General features: G+C 59.1%; 1 protein-coding gene across 1 annotated transcript in view; it reads left to right on the forward strand.

The window, feature by feature from the left end:
- ZC3H12A (zinc finger CCCH-type containing 12A) overlaps nucleotides 1-11,959 on the forward strand; it is a 35,908-nt gene that overhangs the window by 11,753 nt on the left and 12,196 nt on the right. The gene's annotated exons all lie outside the window — the stretch shown is intronic.

The raw sequence follows: 11,959 nt of genomic DNA on the forward strand, positions 1-11,959 counted from the left end.
GGTACCTGAATTTCGGACCTCCCCGAATTTGCATTTGCCAAACTAGTTTTGCCAAATCTCTCAAATACCAGCGGTGGGAAAGGAGCCCGGCGTGTCTAGCCAGTGTATAGACGTGAGACAGCTTGGGCCCCAGATCACGAAAACAGTCTCAGGTGGGGACAGAGATGGGGGAAAAACCAAGTTGTTGCAGCCGTCTCAGAGTCAGGACGGTGGGGAGAGGCCGATGAGCTGATGCTTCGCTGCTGTTGGAAACTTGTGACCTGGCTCAGACCTGAAACCCGAATGCAGAGAAGCAGGGTGGTCCCGGGCACAGGGCAAGGGCAGGGTGAGCAACGAGAGCAACCGCCGACGTGCTGCTTGACCTCCCTGCTTCCTTCTCCGTGCAGCACCGATGCCGGCCAGTCCCTTCCTGGGCCAGGCGCTTTGAGATCCGTGGAGGAAAAGCCTCCGAGATGCAAAGTCCCCGGGGTTGTGCGGCTCTGTCCTCAGCCCGAAGGACAGAGGGGAGTTCTCCTTGCAGGAGAGACGGGGAGATGAGGAATGCTTCGCGCAGCCTGGTTCAGGGCCAGCCGCGACCTTCAGGCAGCGCATGAACAGCCGGGAACCCAGCCCATCCATCACGCACCTGTCAGAGGATGGGGAAACGCGGGGGTTTTCCAGCCTCATGATTTATGGTACAGGTCCCTTGGGGAGGGGTGCATGTCGTCAGCGGGCCTGCCCCCATCCTCCTCCAGCGCGCACTGCTCCAGCGCTCACTGCCTCCAGACGAGGCTCCATGTAAAACTCACTTGCGCTCAGCCTGGATCCGTGTCTGACCTCCTCCTCCCTTCCCCTGCTCTGGAGCTGCCTGGAGAGGGCTCCAGGTTGGGAGTTTTGATGACAGTCTGCGCCAGCGCTCTGAATGGGAACCGTGCTGACCTGAGAGGCCACGGAGAGCAGGCTGGGCCTGCCCGTCCCAGCAACTCTCCTGCCCTGACCCTGGCACCGGAGGAGCAGAGCCCTCCACGGCCCACAAGCGCTGCATGTCGCTCATTTGCAGACATGCATTTTGTCCTGCAAGCCCCCCCGCTCCCGCCGCTGCGCTGGGAGACGTTGATGTGACAGCTCCCAAAGCGGCGGCGTTTGTTCCTGCTTGTTGCTGATACGCAGCGCTTTGTACTTTCCCCCGCTTGACAAACACTCTAATTAGCCCTGCCAGGAACACCGGTCTGTCTGTCTCCGTTCGCCGCGCCGACCCGGAGCTGCCCGCGAGCAGAGCTGGCGTCAGCACTGGGGTTACGGCTCGGGACAGCCGAGGGGTATTGCCATGCAGTGGTGGCCCTGGGCCAGGAAGAGAGGGACATTGAAACCTTTGAGGGCCCGGGGTCTGGAGGGCGAGGGTTGAGCAGGTGGCCGGAGGCTGCCCAGGGGGTGTCAGCGAGAGCTGCCAGGCTGCAGGGAGACCCGGGGAGGCTAGGGCAGCCTGCTGGGAGCAGGACCACTTGCCTTCAGCTAAGAGGGAGGCTAAAGAGCCAGACTCACACTTAGAGACCCTGCCGGCTAGCCCTGCTGGGACCGAGGCCGTACCGGCATTTTAATGCATGGCAAACCAGAGGCTTTGAAATGACAGGTGGGCCTGGGGGGGGTGAAGCTCCCCGGTGCAGGCCACCGTGGGCACACGGGGGGCTTGAAATCTCCCCAGTCCCAAGGGCACGAGCCTCTCCGCACGGGAGCACGCTGCACAGCAGAGCAGTGGGCTCCCCCGTCCCTGCCCTTGGAGCTGCAGGGCTCTGCCTGCCGGCAGTGACAGCGGAGCTGCCTCTTCTTCCCGGCAGCTCGCAGGCAGATGCTGCACGTTCCCAGCGTGCAGACGGGAGAAGACAGAAACACCTGGACCTGCTCCCTGCAGGCGCGCAGGCATTACTCAATCCATAGCAGCAGGCACCATGCTGGGTAATGTATAGCCACGCTGGCGCATGCTGTGTCCCTAAGTGCCGGGCAGAGGTAGCCGGAGCAAGGGAAGGGCGATGTATCTGCCTCTCTGGTGAGGCTGAAGGATAAGGAGAGAAGGCAGGGCCTCCGCCGGGCAAGAGAAACGGGGGCAGCAGGAGCCGCGGAGCCCCCAGGCCCAGGCCGGGCTTGGAGGAGCCCCTTGTCTTCCCCTCTGCCTCCCCTGCACTATCCATGGGTTATCCCAATCTTTCCTGGCTGGGAACCCCAAGACAAGCAAGGCCCAGACTGCCTGGACCGGGCTCTTGCCCACAGCAGGTTTTTAAGCAGCACCAGCATTTCTGCTTGATTGACAAGGAAAGCCATGTAATGGGCCCAGCCCTACAGCCAGGAGGCCGGCGGGAGGTTTCCCAAGTACCCCAGTGGGAACTGGGTCATGCCCCATGTTCCCATATCTGCCCTGCACTCCCTGATGCCCAGATACAAGGGACGATGGGCAGGCAGGCAGGTGATGGCATTGGTGAGCCATTGACCTCAGCATTGCTGTCTATAAAATGGGGGGATGCTTCCACTTCTGGACTGGATCTTGCGACCTTTGTTTGCAAAGGACTGTGGCCAAGTTGCAGGAAAATGGGATCCAATGCAAGATGCCCTCAGGGGACCTGGCTCTTCAGACTCCCGAGTCAAAACCTTGTAAACCAGGCCCAGCGTCACCCCACAGCTGCGGTGCCCCAAATCACTAGTCATTTCTGAAAGTCACAGCCATAAATATAACCTAGAGGTCACGGAAAACAACAGGTTTTTTGCCTTTGGCTTTATATTTCCATTGGTTTCTAGAATGACTACAATTTGTTGCTCCCCCCCAACAGACACACACGGGTTTTCAAACCTGAAGAAATTCCCTTTGATGTTTCTGGCATCAAAATGTATTTTCCTTCCAGGAATCTGCATTGTGATATTGCTGGAAGGTCGCAGGAGGCTCCCTTCTACCTGCACGTTGCAGCGCCCCTGGGTGTGAAGTGCAGGGAGCCTGGCAGGGCTTGCACTGGGTGGCAGAGTCCCTTACAGACCTGCTCGTTGAGCTTGCCAAGGGAGAGCAGCAAGTGTGCACGCGCTTGGGGGTTGGCAAGTGAGGTGAGCTGGCTTGTGAGCACGTGTGAACAGTCGCACTACCGGGTCTGCAGCATGAGATGCGGGTGCCCCGCGTGCAGTTTCCTGCCCCCGCCAGACAGAGCGACACCCCCTGCTTCCTTCGCAAGAGGAGAAATCAGGACCGCGCTCAGCAGATGCGTCTCCCCATGGGCCGGCCGCTCGTTGCATCCCCTCCGCCTGCATTTCCCCTTCAGCCCGACAGGCCTCCTCTTGGATTTTTTCCCCCCTCTTTTCTCAAAGGCGGAGCATGATTTATTCATGTCACCCTGTGGAGAGGCCCTTGCCTGTACTTCTTATAACATCTGGAGGGCCTGCAGGTATCAATCAGGGTCTAAAATAAGCAGTGGAAGTGTCATCAAGGGGTCTCAAATAACATCACTGCCAGTTAATTGGTCACATCCCCTCCAGGATGGTGGTTTGATTCAAAGCCAGAGCCTCCTACCACCCATGAGCTGGGAGGGGGCTCTCAGAAAAGCCTTCCTGGGGTCAGCTCTCGCTCTCAAGAAACTTCTGCCTCCACCCTCTCTCGCCAAGAAAGGATTGAATCCATTTGTATTTTAAGGGTTGAAGGAGCTGAAGTGTCTCCCCCCATGCAGAACCGGCCGGGCGAGATGAAAAGTGATTTCTTTTCAGCCTTGACGCAAAGTCAACATCTGGACTTGAGACAGAGCTCACAATGCGCAACCAACCTGGAAAGGGCTCGTCGCGGAGCGGGGGCACGAGTGCCGGTTAGGCATTAGTCGCCACGGTCCTAGCAGCTTCCACTGCCTCGGCCCCCCTCGCGCCCGAAGGCCTGTGCCGTGCTGCAGAGCGAGGAAGGGGAAACACAGTCACGCGGGGAGGTCACTGCCGCTGTATTGCAGCCGCTGCCCCGAGTGGGATGCAGCAGTCACAGCCCCCAGCTCAGGCCTGTGCCATAGCAGGGCGGCTTGGTGGGACTGCTCACGGCTGCAGACGGGGCGAGGTCTCCAGGAGCTGTCTCCCAAGGGGGCACAGAGCCCGGCCGTGGAGAGACAGCCGGTTCTTGGCCTCTCTGCACTGGGGTCCATTGCAGCAGCCACGTTACATTAGAGCAAGCAGAAGAGGGGGGACAGAGCGCCAGGAGGTGCCCGGGGGGGAGCAGCTTATGAAATGCCTTTGCAACTGCTGGTGCCCTGCTGCAGACTGGCATTGGCACCTGGACGGGACTGCCCACCTGCTGCTGCCCTCGTCCCCTGGTTCATCATAGCAACATCAGCGCTGCCGTGTGCTGGGTCAGGCCCCAGGTCCATCCTGCCCAGTCTGCTGTGTCGCACGGAGGCTGGAAGAGAAAAGGAGCTGGGTCTGAGCAGGGTTTTCCCCTGCTCCTCTCCCACTTGCAGCCTCCAGCATTTCAGGTCCAGGCAGTTCGGATGCAGAGGCCGTGCCCCCCACTCAGGAGCGACTGCCTCCCCTTTCCTCCAAGCACGTGTCCGATCCCTTTTGCGACCTGGCTCAATGTGACTACCCATCACTGCTGGCACCTCGGCCCCAGCTCCACCACTCGCTGGAGCTCATCCATGCCCATATTCAGAGCACCAAGAAAAGGCTGCAACTGGACGTGTGTCGTGCCAGGCCTCACCCAGGAGAGGGCAATAGTCTGCCGGAGCTCCCTCCATCTCTCACAGACACACGCAGGCACTTACGCCCATGCCAGTCCGTCCTCCCAGCCCTGACGCCCAGCCCCATTGTGCCTGAGCTATCTCTCCCCCTCTCTCGCTGTCCCCCTCCTCACTGAGTCAGGCAGGCAAACGCGCCAGCAGTTTGTCAGGCCTCAGCGGGGGCTTGGTGTCAGCTCCAAGGTGGCAGAGCAAGAGTGAGGCCGAGGCCTTGGCTTCCCTAGTTGCACAGCAGCAGTCAGACGGGGGAGCTGAGACTGAGCCCACCATGCCTGTCACTAATTGGCGTCCCCCTGCAAGCCCTGGGCACTGAAGCATAGGAGCAGCAGAGCCCCGAGGAGGGGGGAGCTCGTCCAGCCAGCCCGAGGGAGTCCCGTGCAATGCGGTCCTTGCAGAGCCGCACCCTGCAGAGCAGCACAGGGATGGGGTGGCAGTGCCCTACAGCCAGGCAGCGTCCCCGTCTCCTGGGATAGGCGATGCCAGGCAGCAACATGCCAATAGTAGAGTCCAAGACCCCTGCTGACCTCCCTAGGCTGGAGATGGACATGCTGCTGCAGAGCATGGAGCAGCCCTGGGGCTGGTGGGGCACCAGCAGGGAGCTCGCTGCCAGTCCCACCTGGCCCCCGGGATGTGTGACGGGGCTCGGGGGAGCTGGCTTGCTTTGGTGTTGGGGGGTGGTGACTTGAGCCCCAGGGAAGCAATGGTGCAGCTCCCATGGGACGTGACCTGCCCTGCCCACACCCATCCCAAATGCCGTCCTCTGAAAACCAGGCAGGTCCTTTGCCAGGAGCGCTGTGCTCTCCCTCCCTGATGCTCTGGCTTTCCCCTGGTGAGGAGGCCCGTTTGCAGGCATGCGTGGTGCAGCAGAGACACCCAGTGCCTGCCGAGGGCCATGGCCGGCTCCCCGGGCCTGGCTTCCTTCTGCTGCAGCGGGGAGCTCGAAGCATTCACCTGGCACCAACACGTGTCCCCCAGCCCCTGCCCCGGGTACAAGGGCTGGCAGAGGCAGGGCAGAAGCTGGGTGCAAACTGCTGCCTCCAGGCTGGCAGCAGGGAGCTGTGATGCCCTACGGCCCCAATCCTGCAGCTCTGGCCTGTGCCCTTTGTGCAATGGCAGATCAGTGCCTAGAGCAGCGGAGGAAGCAGCCCCAGTTGCAAACCCCCCAGGCAATGTGCAGCCAGCTCTGGGTGGGGAACAGCAGGTCTGTCGCTGTCCACAGCAAGCAGGTCCATCTGCTTAGGGAAGGATTTAAGTGAAAGTCCCACTCCAGTGCCAACTGGGGGCAGCCTCCCAGTTAGCTGATGAGCTGGGCACGTGGAGGGGGCACAAGCAGACTATTTAACCCTTGGGTTTGGGGTATTTTTGTTAACAGGCCAGTAGTTGTGGGGGGGTTTATTATTTCCAGACCAGTTTGAAGGGGAGGTTTCCTCCTGAGCCAGGGAGGCGAGCCCAGGCTTGGGATGCAACATGCATCAGGAGGCAGCAAGGACAGACAGCAGTGCGTGGGCTGGGCCTGGCTGCTTTCTCCCCTGGGCGCGGGCCGCGGCTGCGCACATAACACCCAGACCATCTGGTTGCAGCTGCAGCAGCTCACTCAGCCCGCTAGATGGGAGGCTGCGAGCACAGATCAGGGCCAGAAACTCAGGAACGTGCTGGGAAGAGCAAAGCTGAGCAGGCAGCTGGTTTTCTCCCAGCCTGCCTGGGGTCAGGCAGAGCTGGGGCAGGTCTCAGAGGCCTGGGATTGCAGCCACCTCTCCTTGCTAGGACCATGACCTCTTTTCTCCTCTATTCCCTGCTGGCAATTGCAGCCCTGGAGTTTCCCATCCAGCTGTTGGGGAATAAAGCCCCATCTGGAGTGGGCATGCTGCTGCCCATCGGCTGGAAGTCAGGTCACCAGCTGAACGGGGGCTGTGCTGCTATCAGCTGGGTGCCAGGGGCTGGGAGCTGTCCCATAGGACTTAACTGCTGCATTTAATTCAGTGACTCAACCTTTTTAGACTCCAGGCAGCAGTTTTCACTTCTTTTTTATCTATGGGAAAAAATCTCCAGCACTTCTTCCATTGCAAAGATCGCAGCCAGCCCGCAACAGAGCATCGTTTTAACCCTCTGGGTTCCTGTTGGAGAGCTCTGGGTTTGTCTTGTGAACAATATTTGCATGCCTAATGCAGCCTGGCACCCTGCAGCACCCCTGACAGGATCTCAAGGCACCCCAGCAGGTCACAGCACCCTGCCTGAGACTCACTGGTTCAAATGCATGCAGCGGCCACGGTGCAGGGAGAGGGGGCCAGCTGTGCTTCTGGCAGGGTTTGCTCCATTTCCTGGGAGGCCTGGTGACCTTCTTCCAGAGAAAGGGTGTGCACCGTGACTCAGCTTTGCTTTGGAGTGTCAATACAAGATGCTATTGTTCACCTCCAAGCAGCAATCCCGGGGCAGCTCTGCCAGCTCCTCCAACTCATAAATCACAGGCGAGCTCTTCTCTGACTGCACTTCAGTTCCTTCGGGGATGTCTAATAACCCTGATATGACATCCTGGCAGGGACCGGGCTCCTCCCACAGAGCTGGGGGAGGTAAAAGGCTGCAGGGAGGAGGCATGTAATCTAGGACTACTTGGCAGGGCTGGCACACCTGTGAGCTATGTGCCTTACGTTCATGTCTGCGGCAAATCCGTGCAATGCCAACATGGGTTCACCTGCAGCAGTGAACATCGGCCCCTCTGCTCTTGCATGGGGCTGTGATGCCTCTTCACATGTCTACACCGAGCTTGGGCCTTGCGTGGGTCGGTCTCACCTTGTCTGAAGTCCAAGTCAGCGTGCAGAGCAGGCTCCCCTCTCAGCCTGGGAGAGGACCCCCCCGGCTCCAGGGCCACGTCTATGCTGCAAACCTGCTCCCTGAATAGCAAAGGCTCCCAGGCCCTGCTCTCAAATGCCTTATCCCCTTCCCAAGGGCTGCCCGGATGCCACTTGCACCCTGAGGAAGAGGAGACACAGTGAAGTTTTTAACACGGTTTGACTGACCCATGTTGGAGGTTAATTGGAATGAATGGAGCGGCTCCGCACAGCTGAGCCCTCCTGCTCAGGCTGCCCTGAGCTAGGCCCACAAGGAAGCTAACTAGGGCCAGGCCTGTTCTATTGGCCTCACGGCACCTGGGGCAGAACAAGGCAGGGGAAGTAGGCAGGGAAGAGCTCAGCCCAGCTCCGGCTCTGGCCACGCTGCAAGGTGACCTGGAAGAGAGCAGTTTCGCCCAAGGGTGAGCTGATCCTTTACGAGGCAGGCGGTGACATCGGCCGCCCCAAGAGAGCTCAGGTGGGTACAAAGGGATCCGGTGATAGCAGGTCATCGGGGGCCTCTGTTAGGCCCAGCGTGGGAGTCGGGGGGCATTCTGCCTTGACCTAGAACGACCAGGCTCTTTCAGGACCTTGGCCTTCAGCCCACAAGCAGCAGATCCCAGATCTAAATTTGGCATTCAGTAAAAGCCAAGTTTCAACTCTGGCTCCAGCCCGTTTGGTTACCACGTGTCCTCTGCGACACACAAGCATCCCTGCAGCTCTTGGACATTTCTTCTTCCCAGGTTCAAACTATTGTGGACAAAGGTCCTGAGTGCTGCTGTGTAGCACAACATGCCAGGGTTGGTGGGGGGAGGCAGTCTGTTCTCCCCAGATCCTAAGTTCAAGGGCTGTAAACTCTGTCTCTCCGGGGCTTGGCCTGAATGTACCACGTGTGCTGGTGGGATGAAACTGGAGCAACGCAGCATCTGCAATTAAACTACCACTTCTGCATTGAGAAAAGCACCGGGAGTCCAAGACTCCTCCATGTAATTAGCCAGAGCTGTTCTCCCACAGCACAGCCTGGGCTGGCTCCTGTTCCAAGGGGAAGGAGAGATGGGAAAGTCCCTGCCTCAGCCCTGATCCAGATATGTCATCTTTGAAGCGAATCTCAGGCCCAGCTGGGCGTGCACTTGGCGGCAGTGAGCTCTACAGCGAGGCTGGGGACAAGGGAAGCACATGTTACAGCATCCCCTCCATGGGTTTCTGCCCCGGCGAGGGCTCGTTTGCATGAATCAGCCTTACGCTTCTGAAAGAAGGTAGCTGCCAGCTTGCTCCTGCAGGCATGGGCCTGCGCCCGGGCTGGGAGCAGAGGCAGAGACGCACGGCTTCTCGTAACTCATGCAACGCTGCCTCGGTTTCCGTGCTACCGTGTGCGTGGCTGCCTCCGCCAAGGGGTCTGGAGCCGGCGAAGGGCAGAGGGGGAAGAGGAGCTCAGCTGGCTGGGGGCTTGGGGCTGCAGCGAATGATTTCATTCTGATTTCCGACCCAGGACAACTGCAGCCAGGAGCTGCAGGTGACGGGCTTGAGGGACACATGCCTTCTACAGCCAGCAGGAAGCCTCTCGGGGAACTCCCTGCACCCGGGACCCAGGGAAGTCCTAGGGATTAACACCAGCCAGCCCAGAGGTGCCACTGGCAGCAGCCGCAGGAGGTGCAACCTGTGTCCTGCGTGGTGGTGCCGCCCAGCGTGGGCTGCAGGGCAGGCGGCACAATGCAAATGCAGCTGTTCCTTGGGAAAGGAAGGAAACCAGGGGGAATCCCAAGAAAAGCTAAGAACTGGCACAACAGCTGAGATGCCTAGGGTGTCACCCTGGTTTGGGCGGGTGGGAAACACAGAAAAATCCTCCTTGCCTCTCCCCTGCTCTGTCCTGTGCCCTCCTCCTCCCCGCTGCCATGTCCACTTTGTCCCTAAATGTCCCCTGATTCATCCTGGCTCTGGGCGTTGCTGCTCCCTGGAAGCTGTTCTCTGGAAATCTCTTGGCAGCTCCTAGATCATTTGGTCTTCCCTGGAAGCCAGGCGCCTCCTCCAAAGTTGCCGATTAGTTTGTGAAGTCCTGAGGGCAAAGGTCACGTTCTCTCCTCACTTTAGGAGGTGCCTAGCCTGAGGTCCTGACTCACTCTTGACATTAAAGTTCAGGTCCAAGTTATTCCCCCTCCTAAATGCAGACCAGCTCACAACCTGCGAGCGGTTGACACAATGGGAGCAAGCAGCTCGCTGAGCCCCACTAGAAGCGCCTGCTCAACCCTGTGATTCATAACAGCCAAGTGCGTTAAGTAGGGCAAGAAGCAGCAACCCAGAGGCAGCCAGGTAAGCATGAAATGGTAACCAGATAAGATCCAGAGTAAAGGCTGTCCTTAACAGTTACCAGGAAGAAAAGGGATTAATTTAGCAAATGAGCACACTTGTATGGGCAAATCTTCCTTATTGCAAAATGATTTGCATAAAACCCAGGTGTTCTCAGAATAGGACCTGTCTCTACATCCCCTGATATTATTCAACAAATAGGCGCCGCAGCCTGGTTCTGGAAGGCAACCAAAGGGAACTAAATGAAATGAGGGGAATATCTTTTAAGCAAATACAGCAGAAGCCTTAACTGGTTTCCATTCTCCTTTCTCTCCCTCCTCCCTCACTTGCATAGCGCTACTTGTCCAGAGCGTGAAACCCCAATTCCCACTGCCACTTTCAAATCAAGGCTTCCCTCAAAGCACGTGATGCCCTGATCTCACACAGGGCTGGAGGCTTAAGGATATGGCACATGTCCTGGATGCTGGTAGCACAGGCTCCGGTCCTCTCCCTCTGCTCAAAGGCAGGCTGGCAGGAAAGACAGGAGGGCCTCAGATCTACGGGAAGGGCATGAGTTTGAGAGGGAGATGACAAAGCCATAAGGGCTGTGCTGAAACACCCAAGTTCCCCCCAAATAAGCAGCCCTGAGCTGCAGGGCGAGTGGCTGGAGGAGCAACGGGCTGTCCGCTTGGGGCAGGGGAAGGGGAGTCTTTGGTTTCCAGCCTCCTGGATTGCGGCCCTGCAAGAGCCCGCAGCCCTGAGAAACGCAGTCCCGACCCCTGCTCCACCAAAGCCATCTCTCTCACACACGGACACACGGGGGGGCCTGAAATGAAGCCCTCAGCCGGCGAGGCTGGCTTCCAGAGTCCCCAGCTCCCCACACTTCGGTTCTTAGCTCCGGCCCCACCACCTCCAGGCAGCCAGAGACCCCAGGACTGACTGAACAGGGAGATCTCAAGGAAAATAAAGCTAGCAGGATGCACTCTCACACGCCCGTGAAGGCCTCCTTTCTCCCCCTCCTCGCTAAAAGCCCTCAGATGTTTTCTTGCCTGCGGGGCCCTTGGCTTTGAGGCCCGCCCAGGAGCACAGGGTTTGTGAAACGGCAGCCAGGGCTAGCACAAGCTGGCTTGGACAGGGACAGGGCCAGGGCCAGGGCGCCGGCAAGTGGCGACCAAGCTTCCCACCTGGCCAGGGGACGGACGCAGTCCTATCCTTGGAGGCACGCAGCTCAAGACAAAGCCTCATGCATGGCGGGACAAAGCGGGGGGTTAGGGTTAGGGTTAGGTACCTGCCCTGGGGCTCCTGCACTGCGGCAGGATTTAACCAGCACGCTCCAGTAAAAGAGCTGTTTCTTTGTGGTTTGTGCTTTAATAAATGGGCCTGGCGTTGCACCACGGGGCTAACAGCGTTGCATGAGGAATAGACTGGCTGGGGTGATGGAGCTGGGGCTGGTCCTGCTCTGAGCAGGGCGGTGGACTAGATGTGACCTCCTGCGCTCCCTTCCACCCCAATTGCTGTGTGATGCTATGAAGGGATGATTCTGATGGGGCCGATCCTGCCTGGAGCAGGGGCTGGGCCCTCCAGAGATCCCTGCCAGCCAGACTTTTCTATGCCTCTCCCGCTGGTCCTCATCCTTTTTTAGACCCCGGCCTCCATCACTGGACTTGAGCCCCCTCAGACAACGCCGGGCCCCCCGTCTCCACTCCTTTTGTGACAACCGAAAAGCATCAGAGCCGGAGGGGAGACGCCGGCAGGGTTTACAAACCAGCGGTGAAGAGCAAGTCCGCAAGGCCGTATCGGGGACTCCCCCTGGCCAGACAAGACCCGGGGGTCACGGCGGGACACGAGCGGGTTTTGAACCAAGACAAGGAACGTGCTTTTCACCCGGGGCCGGATTGACCCTTTCGTGGGCCCTAGGCAGACGCAGTGGCGGGCCCCACTTAACACGGTCCAGGCAGTCCTCGGCTTTCAGTGTTTTGTTTTGCACGTTTTGCACTTACAACGGTTCTACATTGACACCGTTGCGACTTCCTGACCTCAGTTTTGGCTTTACGGCGCTTGCTCCGAGGCCGCGCCGCCGTCTCCCTGGACAGCGTCCGTCCAGGCGGCCCTGGACCTGCCTTCGGGACAGCC

Source organism: Alligator sinensis, unplaced genomic scaffold (genome assembly GCF_000455745.1).
Source record: "Alligator sinensis unplaced genomic scaffold, ASM45574v1 scaffold964_1, whole genome shotgun sequence".
Classification (NCBI taxonomy): domain Eukaryota; kingdom Metazoa; phylum Chordata; order Crocodylia; family Alligatoridae; genus Alligator; species Alligator sinensis.